Here is an 11093-nt window from a genome sequence, read left to right as displayed (position 1 = left end):
CACTGACAGACGGGTAAAGGGGGAGTGATTAGCCTGGTTTCACCAGACCACATTAATTACTTCGCAATTCATTTTTGGTCTGGATCCTCGATGCCCTGGAGCACTTGAGTGGGAGGAGTGAGCTCAGCTCTGGTTTGAAATGAGCTCTGACCAATCGCTGACAGTTGACGTTCATGACGTATGTTATTATGCCCTAAGTGCGTTCGCTGATTGGCCGGTAACTCCGGCCATCTGGTAGACGACTGCAAACCCTCCCCAGAGAAGCGCAATCCGACCATCCGAATAAGAAGTAATTCAAAATGAATGGTCTGGCTTGTCAGGCTATGATTAACCAGGACTCTCCCCAATCCTTCTCGGTCTCCCACCCCCATCACACCACCCCCAACCCCTGCACTCCCTTATTCGTTTTGGGCTACCATCTTCCATGGGAGAGGCGAGAGAATCGATGCACATGGACAGGGCTGTTGAGAAATACTCCTACTACCTAACGTTTACATTTGGTTATTTATTATTTGGGGGTACTTATTAAAGTGGGGTTGGTGAGCTGTTTATTTATGTATTCTTTGGAAGATGTATGTATCTGTGTGTGTCTGTGTGTGTCTGAGTGTGTGTGTGTGTGTGTGTGTGTGTGTGTGTGTGTGTGTGTGTGTGTGTGTGTGTGTGTGTGTGTGTGTGTGTGTGTGTGTGTGTGTGGTGCGTGCGTGCATGCGTGTGTGTAGCAAGCATATTGGCATTTAAAAATCTTAGGTGGGGCCCCGAGCGAAAATGCTAAAGAATGAACATTTGAACCAAAATCACCACTACTGTAGTACATATGGACTGTTACCAGAATGGCAAGCGGCTATCTGCCTTACTAAAGGTCCTCTGTTATGTCATAATAGAGTAGTCCTATGGTTGGCTAAACCTTTCAATGACTATTACAGTGTTCCGCTGGCGGTACTAGCATTATGGGGCTACGCTGGATGGGGGAGGGAGTGGGCAGCAATCAAGCACTGGTGTCACTTTCGCCTCTAATGCTTGGAAATCTGCTGCTACCACTACTACTGAGTGTTGCACTCCAAACACAATTTCGTTGCCTTTTTGACAATGACCATAAACTCTTGAATGTTGAATCTTGACTACTGTATGTGCATTTCCAATGGGACTTGCTTGTCCTTTTTTCTACCACTGATGGGGAAACTAGGCAAGTGTGGCAAATTAAGTCAGAGATGTGCAAATACACGGTGCAGAAGCGAAGGCGTGCACTCACTGTGGAGCAGTGCAGTGTGGTGTGGTGTGCAGTGATCGAAACTGACGTGGGTGACCTTTTCTGAGCTGAGTTCCTGACTGACAGGTCGTAGGTGGGAGACCGTAAGGCCTGAGGAAGTGCCATGTGCCAAGGAGTGAGAGGTGGCAACGGCGCAGCGGACCTGCACGACTGGCTGGCTGTCAGTCAGTCCCTCAGGCTGTGAGATTGGCATGGCGGTGGGAGCCAGGAAATCCCCCACAACACACACACATGTACTCACGCACACACACGCACGCACGCACGCATGCGCGCGCGCACTCACACACACACACACACACAGAGTGTGCATGCAAACACATGTGTAGGGGCACACAGGTGTAGGGGCACACTTCACTTGCATACAGACACACACACACACACACACACACACACACACACACACACACACACACACACACACACACACACACACACACACACACACACACACACACACACACACACACACACACACACACACACACACACACACACTTTCATCATTTCAAATAGGCCTACCAGATTGATTAGTATTCAACAGGTTTTGGTTGGGAGATTTGTACTGCACAGTGTGAGCTTCCCAGACGTGTGCTTAGCTAAAACACCGTCACTAATCTACGCTGTGGGTGTTTCTGCACATTAAAACATTTCAAGTTGATTAAGCTTGCAAATAAACGTCCACCTGCTGCCTGAAAAAAGGTTAATGCAACTTGAGTGCTATTATCACTGTTTCCACTCCAGTTGAGTTAGCATTCATTTATTTTCTTTTTTTAAATGTGTTTTTTTTGTCTTTATTTACGTCATTTATGATAGGACAGTGAAGGTGGTGACAGGAAGCGAGTGGGGAGAGAGAGACAGGGAAGGGCCGGCAAAGGACCCGGGCCAGGAATCAAACCCGGGTCAGCCGCATGTAGACGAGTGCCCTACCGGTTGGCCACGGCAGGGCCGGCATTCATTTCTTTTCAACTTCAGAAAAACAGTAGGCCTACCATTCTCTGTTGTCACAGGCTGTTTATGTCACAGGCTGAAATTGTTGTTCTTAACTGTGTACCAGCAGCATCATATATCATTGTAAAGAAATACCAGAGGTATACATCGCAAATCAATCTCTATGTTTGATGCGGTATCAATAGTTTCTGGTGGTTGGAAAATACTGTGACGTGGTGTGACATATGGAAGAATAGGAGCCCTAGAGCAGGCAGCAAGTCAATACAACCACACACACACACACACACACAGACACAGACACACACACACACACACACACACACACACACACACACACACACACACACACACCACACACACACACACACAGCACACACACACACACACACACACAGAGACACACACACACACACACACACACACACACACACACACACACACACACACACACACACACACACACACACACACACACACACACAGAGAGACACACACAGACACACAGACAGACAGACACACACACACACACACACACACACACACACACACACACACACACACACACACACACACACACACACACACACACAGAGCGAGAGGGAACGGTAGAGATGGTGTTGGATTTAAAAAATATATATATATGCACACACACACACACACACAGAAGAAATAAAAACGGTTCAGATTGGGACAAGAGGACAAAGAAGTCTGGACACGCTTTTTCCTGCGGCGCAAAATGCGACAGACTGACCTGTCACCCTGGAAAACTATTGCTATTAGAGACCATGTGAAAGATGCTGCATCACATCACATGCGCCGTAACATGGGCCGACGTGAACACACAAGAGACCGGACCTATGTCTGTTCTTATTGCTTTCATTTGTTTGCATTTTTCTTTGGTGCAGGAGGGCTTTTAATGATAAACTGTCTTGTGTTCTTTGCGGCAGAGATTTTTGAGGCATGTCTATTGGATGAAAAGATTCGGCTACAAGTAGGCCAACATTTTTAAATTTGTATATTGCACTCTACATTTCCAAAATTTTGAAAAAAACAAGTAGGCACAGGAGAAACTGAGAAAATTGCACATAATCCCTGTTAAATAATAGTCCTATAATAATATAATTCTGTAGGCTGTAATAGCAATTACAAATTATCCTGTTTTCTTGTGGATAGTAACAATTGGCACAAGTAACAAAAGGCATCAACTCTGAGGTGCTTTACCACCCTCTGTGGGCTACTATATATTATATTATACTGTACTACTATACTTTATTGTATGCAACTGCAGTTGGGAGGAGTGGACTATCTTTGTTGCTACATTACATAACATTACATAACATTATGTAATGTCGGCTTGGCCCCCCGACAAGACGCTGAGAAACTTATTCATGCCTTTGTCACCAGTAGGATAGACTACTGCAATGCTCTTTTCTCTGGTCTCCCAAAAAAATTAATTGACAAATTGCAACTCATTCAAAATTCTGCGGCAAGAATCCTAACAAGAACCAGAATGAGAGAGCACATCTCTCCTGTCTTGGCAGACCTGCACTGGTTACCTGTCTCATACAGAATCGACTTTAAGATTCTGCTCACAGTATTTAAAGCATTAAATGGACTTGCCCCTAGCTATATCTCAGACATGCTCTCTTTTTATGCCCCTGCTCGAGCTCTCAGGTCCACTGATGCCAAGCTGCTAAGGACCCCCACCCCCCCGCAGAAGAAGATCGGCGACGCCGCGTTTGCCTGCTATGCGCCCAAGAGATGGAACACCCTCCCCATCGAGATCCGATCAGCCACCTCCGTCGACTCCTTTAAGAAGCAGCTGAAGACCCACCTCTTCATCCTTGCCAACTCCTAGCTGCCAAGACGTCATAGTGTCCCAGCCGCCGCAGCGCCCTTACTACTCGCAATCCAGCCCTGGCAGGGGGCTCCCCTAGGTGGCCGCTGGTCTCTGCCTGAGGTTTCTTCCTGACTACAGGGGGTCTTTTTCTCAGACCTCACTGAGCTTTTTTTTCCCCCTCACAAACTATGAATCAAGCGAAAGGGAGTTTTTCCTCACCCCTGATGCCACCAGGGGCCGCACCTGAGCGCCCAATCTCTGTGTGACTATCTATGACTTATGATAGGCCCAGCCACTATGGACCTTACACATCTAAGAATCCTGGTCCTAACCTACGTTGACCTTATGACTCTACATTCTCTGTCTATCTCTTCTTCCTCTGCCTTCCTGCTTTTTCTCTCTCTCTCCTCTATACCTCTCCTTTTAAATCTATCTCTCCTCTCCTTTTAAATCTATCTCTAACAATGTTTTTTTCCCCATTTGTTAAGCACTTTGAGTTACATGCCTTGTATGACACAGTGCTATACAAATACAATTATTATTATTATTATTATTATTATTACACATACATTTTATCCAAAGTGACTTACAATCCAGGACATGGTCATAGCATGCAACACTTGCAGATAAAAAGGGCACAGCAAATATACAGAACAGTAAGTGCATATGCCACGTAGGGTTTTTTAATACTAACCTTACTTGGCATAAGCTCTGTATGGGTAAAACCATTCCATTTCAGGGTCTGCCCATTAGTCCGACAGCCCACAAGTCAGACAATAAGCCATAGAGGAGCATAATAACGCACAGGCTACTGGGCTAATGGGCTACATGCTACATGACTTTAATGACGGTCAGGGTTAGGAATTGCTTTGGTTTGGGCATGGTTTTAACTTTTCAGTTAACTTAAAAGTGAAAAATTACAATATGCTGCTAAAATAACTGTATACTGACAGAACAAGCCTTTAACAATGGTTAGGGTTAGGAATTGTTTTGGTTTGGGCATTAGTCCATGTGTTGTCGGACTAATGGGCTGTCGGAGAAATGGGATTAACCAACAATTTCAGGGGGCAAAGGCAAAAACAGCTTGCAGTGGCTGTCAACCATGGGGAGAAGGAACTAGGCCAATGTTGAGCTCATTTGTGCAGTCGACAACAGAGATGTGCTGACCGCATAAACAGGATGTGAACAGCTGTGTAATATCACCCTGAAAACACATTGATCCACTGAATTAGAAACTTTTTTGTGTGGGCTGCTGGCTCGGCAAAATGTATAATACTTCTGTTTGACACAGAGATTAGCGTGTGGAAAAACTTCCAATGTCCAACTCTGCTGAACAGGGGGCGGTTATAGGGGCAGGCTGACTGGGCAATTGCCCAGGGCGGCACCCGGGAGTGGGTGGCACCATTGTGAAACTCCGCCCCATAGGGAAATAACGCCCCTATTTTAAACACATTTTATCGTGGGATTGTGGCAAGTGTTTTATTTTATGCTGTTGTGCTGGGGTGGAGAGATGTCACTTGAGGACAGAAACAAGCTGAATAAGCTCATTAGGAAAGCAGGATCCATCACGGGTGTATGTTTTAACTCGGTGGAGCATATTTTAGAGGAGAGGACAATGAGGAAAATGAAAAGTGTATTGAGCATGGACGACCACCCATTGTTCAGCTTGATCACAAAAAGTGACAGAAGCCAAAGGCACCTCCTACCTAAATGCTCCACCGAAAGGTTTAGATGATCCTTTATTCCTGCAGCTATCTAGCCTGGCGAGCCAGACCCGTACAGCAAAAAGCTGTACAAGGGTCTGGGTGAGCTCGGAGAGAGTGTGGGCGGGATAAATGGTTGTCTATGAAAATGCCTTGGCACTCAACGTCACGCAATAGGATGGTGGAACAACCAATCCCCACACACTTCTGTGTAACGTCACAGCTGTCTTTCAGAAGGTGCACGCGACACGCCCCTTAGTAGGTGAAGCGGCAACTTCGAGCCGTCATAGCAGTGAAAGCGTGTGATCACCACAGCCACAAACAAGTTACCTAATAAATCGTGTTTTCACTTACACAATTCAAAAATGCCTCGTTTTCAACCACATGGCCCTCCTTGATCAACCAGCGAAATGTTGAGCAATTTGGGGCTTGGTAAATGGTTATATTTATGATAGCATGGCATGGCATGTTCAGTGTTAGCTAGCTAGCTGTATACCCATAACAAATACACGGCTGGATACCTAGCTCTGTGTAATTGATTGTTGGCTAGCCACTAGCTCGGTAGACTAGGTGTCATTCCCATCTATTTAGTAAGCTACTTAAAGACTTTCAAAGCTCCCAAATGGCTCGTTTTTAATTACATGGATCTTATTAGAATTTGGTTGCAGGCTTATAATACAAGGCTGGATACCTAGCTGTGTTATTGACGACAGGTTGGCTAGCCACTAGCTTGGTAGACTAGGTATCATTCCCATCTATTTAGTAAGCTACCCAAAGACTTTCAAAGCTCCCAAATGTCTCGTTTTTAATGGCATGTGTCTTATTAGAAATTGGGGCAGCAATTTATTCTACACCTACAGTAGTGGTCTGATAATAGCGTGTGACTATCTGGTTCTATAAAATGCTCAAATTAGCTTACCGAGCTAGCTTAAAACATTGAATGATCAAATGGTAATGTGTTGTGATCTATTTGTGTCCGATAAGTTCATGGTGTATTTTTACATCAATCCAAGTCAGCCACGAAATGTATTATCATCCAGGCTTTTTAAATTAAATAAACACTTTCGTGCTGTACGTAGCACGGACGGCCACCATGTTTCTTCTTAGAAAGTTTCCTGTGTTTACTAGGTAACCCGGCCCCCCTCGCGATTTGATTGGCCCTGACATCGGATAACTTTCAGCCTCGCAAAACGACCGGGGTCTGCTAGACTGCCCCCGGGAGCAAATTCAATTTGCGGTCACTAGGGGCGTCTAGATTTCTAGGCTAGCAGCTATCAGAATTTTTAACAACATTTTTGTGTGTTTTTATGATGGACTGTTTTTATTTATTTCTTAGCGCTTATTTATTATGTAGGCTATTTGTCCTGTCTTCCTGTTATGTGTTGTGTGTATGACCAGGTGGCACTCAATTTCCCCTTGGTGATTAGTAAAGTCTCTCTCTCTCTCTCTCTCTCTCTCTCTCTCTCTCTCTCTCTGGGGCCGGTTTCACGAAAGCGGTTTAGACTGATCTATGGAGTAAGATTGGTCTTAAAGGTAGGGTTGGAGATCTTTGAAAAACGGTTCCTGTGAGCTATATTTTTGAAAATACACAGCCCGCCTCTCCCTTCAGCCCTCCCCTCAAAGCCACGCCTTCAAAACACATGAACGCGCATGCAGTCTGTCAAGTGTTCGGATTATCCCGGGAACCCACGAGAGCTCACGAGGCGGGGGCGGGCTAGAAGCCACGACAAATTAGCCAAGCTAACTTCCAGCCATGGCACTGTCTCCGGCTACGGTAAGAATGTTCAACATCACAATAAACGCACAGGCCGCCATGGTTGCCATTTCAATAAATATTGATGACAGTAGATGTATACTAGATTAGTTATTGAACTTGACTTGATACGTGTTACTTAGATATCTCATTCTAACTTCCTAACACTGATGACAGATGCTATACCGTCATCCCTAGACAGTAGTTCTAGCCAGTAGCTACAGTACTGACACATGGATTTATTTTGACAGATGTGTACCGCAGTATACATTTTACTATTGTATTTATATATACCCGACACCACAATCCGTAGTGTTTTAGGCTATGACTTCAGATTTCATTTGGGTTGTCGCACGCGCAGACACAGGGACAGAGGGAGTAAAGAAAAACAACCGAACTGATCAACGCTAATGAAATTGTTTTGGCTGACGATATTTTCATATGCTTTAGACCTTCCACGACCACGAGAGCTCCAGCTCTGACTTTCCTGTCCCATCACAATCATAACGACCTAACAGCCCAGTAGGACCGATGGCCAGAGATGGAGGAGGAGGAGGAAGATAGACGCAGCAGAGGTCGGGGGTATTGATTAGGGAGACTCCAACAGAATTGACGCCCTGCTAACTGTAAGGATGTACCGGTACATTCATCCCTCAATAACATTATGTCCTGCTGTATTCCTCCAGATGTGTAAGTATTGTAATGGATGTTATCACAACGGATGTATTCTATATCGCAACACGAGTAGGCTACACGAGTACACCTGTTGTGATAACCATTACAATATTTCTACTCCTATGAGTAGTAGTGTGATATTACATGGTTGTAGGTACACAACACCAGTGGTAGTTCAAGTACATCCATAAAAGCCCATCTACTTCATACATCTGTGTAACCCCTGGCACAACACCAGTTTGTAAGAAACTGACTGAAAACGTTGTATGCATACAATTGGCACATCTTTATTTATATACACAATGATTGCTTATGTCCATATTGGTCTTATTGTCAATAGAGTTATTTAGTCCCCATCATCAAATAGAAAATGCACTACATAAAATGTATTTATTGCTTTGCAGGCCTTGATTCAATCATTGAATTTGAAGCAATCCCATCGGTTACTACAGCGTGCCCTGACCCGTGACCCCAGTTTGATGTTCGACCTGGCACATGACATCTGGTCCTCAGTCACAGCCCAGTAGCACAACCAACCTGGCGCCTCTGCGCAATCTGTAAGGAGATGCCCATGAACATTGAAAGGAAATGCTGTGGTGTTCTCATTTTTGATAAGACATTGGGCTGATGTAGGACCAGGTGAGAGAAACGGTCTCTTCAGGCATGCAGCCTACAGACAGTATGGGGCACTTGAACAGGGCTGACGTTGTAATACACAGTACAATACCCAGGATTAGCCAGGGTTACCCTGCTCCACTAGAGCAATATAAAAGGTTTATACAGAGTACGGTATAAAACACACAAACCGGCAGTGTGCAGACTTTTATTATTTTTCATTATCTGTAGGAGCATTCATCTGTACATCTCACCTTTTTGGTTTGGAACCACGTTTGTCTTGTTACCATTGTTTTTTTCATACATAGAAAATAAATGCAACCTGTCAAATAATCTTCTGATTGTGGTCTTGTGGAATATATAAATTATGTAACCATGCATTTTCAGTCAGAGAATGAATTAAAAAAAAGCCACACAGTCAAATTGTGTCCACCAATATTTACTGTCATTGAAATGTATGGACAATTTAAACAATGTATTACACATGACACTAGATACATTACTTTATACTATATTTACAGTTGTCATTACCACACAAAAACTCTGGGAAGGTGGGTAAAAGCAGCAACTGTGAAGGGCCTAGTCTGAGGTTGGAGGCGTCTGTGCTGTAAAAAGATAAACAGAATTAGAAATCACATATCTGACAGTAGCTCCAGTGACATTTTAAATGTAAGTAACCTGGGTTGTTGGGGCAGGGACACCAAAAATAACTCCTTTATCTGGGCTCACCTGGTTGTGTGTCTGCGGTCAGCCATCCCTCTTAGGGTAGAAAGTCTTCTGCGCAGGACGGTGCCCTGAAGGTTGACGTTCACAGTATGCAGCCTTCATGTCCTGGAACTTTTATTGTGCAATTTTCCATATCTGTAACAAGCAATGTGTTAGACTATATTAGGGCTTCATTACATCAAATTACACAGCAGGGTTTTACAGGGTGTTGGCTACAGTCCCAGGACCTAAGTGGACTTGTGTGCCTTGCTCAAGTGCACTTCAGCTGTGGATGGAAGTGTAGGTAGGGAGAGGTAAGGATGGGATTTCAACCTGCTTCTCTCTGATCTTAGGACCACCTCTCACCATCAGGTGATGGCTGGCTGCTACCTCAAATTTCATTCATGGCCCTAGTTATGTTCTGTAATCAGCATTGTTTTTACCTTACACAAATAAATGTAAATGCATTCAGCACCATGGGGGGCTGTGAAGACCTTTGAGAATATTTGCAGAACTACATACTGAATTGAGCCATCCGCCTTTCTCTTGGTTGGTGTGTTGAGATGGTGACTGCAGTCCAGGCTTCTTGGATTGGAGGAGAAAAGCTGTGGCTTTTACTGGCATAAGTATGTGGTTGTGGAAGGACCCTGTCTGCTGTTGACCTGAGGGAAAAAAGAGCACACATTGCATATTAGCACAGAGTCCATGCTTAGACCATAGACAGATAAATCATCTGGCACAATCTGCATGCAACCAACAGAACCTAGAAAGAGAAAGATTAGCAGCAATACACAAAGGGGACAAGTATACAAAAAACATGCAAAGTGTTCTGATAAGGTGCGTGGAGGTGGTCTGTGTTGATTCCAGCAACCTCAAAGACTGAAAAGTGTCCCAGTGTGTTGAATTGAAAACTTGGCGAGTGCGCGCGCACACATAGGAATATCATAATTTAGTGCAGTGTTTCTCAACAGGGGTGCCGGGGCACCCTGGGGTGCCGCGGAAACGTGGCTGATAAATAAATTATATAACATAAAACATATTTGTCAAAATTGATAAGTTAATGTTAGTCAGTGGAATCTTTGATCTGCCATTTATGCACAACTAGTAGCAAAACACACAAGAGTAACCGTCTGAGTTACACATAGCAATTCTGAAAACGTGTTCATGTGCACAGAATAAATGCCACAGTGGGGGGGGGGGGGCGGGGGGGGGGGGGGGGGGGGGGGGACACAAAAAAATAAAGCGATTGAGGTAGCAGCTATGTTAAGCAAGGTAGCAGCTAGATATGTTTGAGCTTGAGCTAATCCTCTGACCCCTCTCAATGTATACTTGCTTAAAAAAAGACATCACTGTGTCCTAAACCAATTCACAAAATATTATACAGACAAATATATTATCTCACCTCTCGATTACAAATATGGTCACCAAAGCGTATTTGAAGCCGCTGCCGTAGCCGACATCATTCTGTGTCCAAGAGTGTCGGGTCCCATTTCCAATTTTCAGCCCGTGTTGGAGTCTGGTCTTGCGAGTCCGATGACTATAATCCAAGGGAGTATGTTATCCTGACATGGTTAGTCCACAGTGTTC

The 11093-nt window shown here is 44.5% G+C and overlaps 1 long non-coding RNA gene across 1 annotated transcript; it reads right to left on the bottom strand.

Annotated features, from left to right (window-relative positions):
* Positions 1 to 8534: 8534 nt before the first annotated feature.
* On the bottom strand, positions 8535 to 10317 carry LOC134435860 (uncharacterized). Its single transcript, XR_010032112.1, has 3 exons — positions 10029 to 10317; positions 9531 to 9662; positions 8535 to 9406 (listed from the first exon to the last, which is right to left on the bottom strand). It is a non-coding gene; the product is annotated as an uncharacterized LOC134435860 (long non-coding RNA).
* Positions 10318 to 11093: the final 776 nt, after the last annotated feature.

Source organism: Engraulis encrasicolus, chromosome 20 (genome assembly GCF_034702125.1).
Source record: "Engraulis encrasicolus isolate BLACKSEA-1 chromosome 20, IST_EnEncr_1.0, whole genome shotgun sequence".
Lineage (NCBI taxonomy): Eukaryota > Metazoa > Chordata > Actinopteri > Clupeiformes > Engraulidae > Engraulis > Engraulis encrasicolus.
Note: the sequence above shows the minus strand (reverse complement) of the source record. Positions and strands in the feature narration are given on the sequence as shown.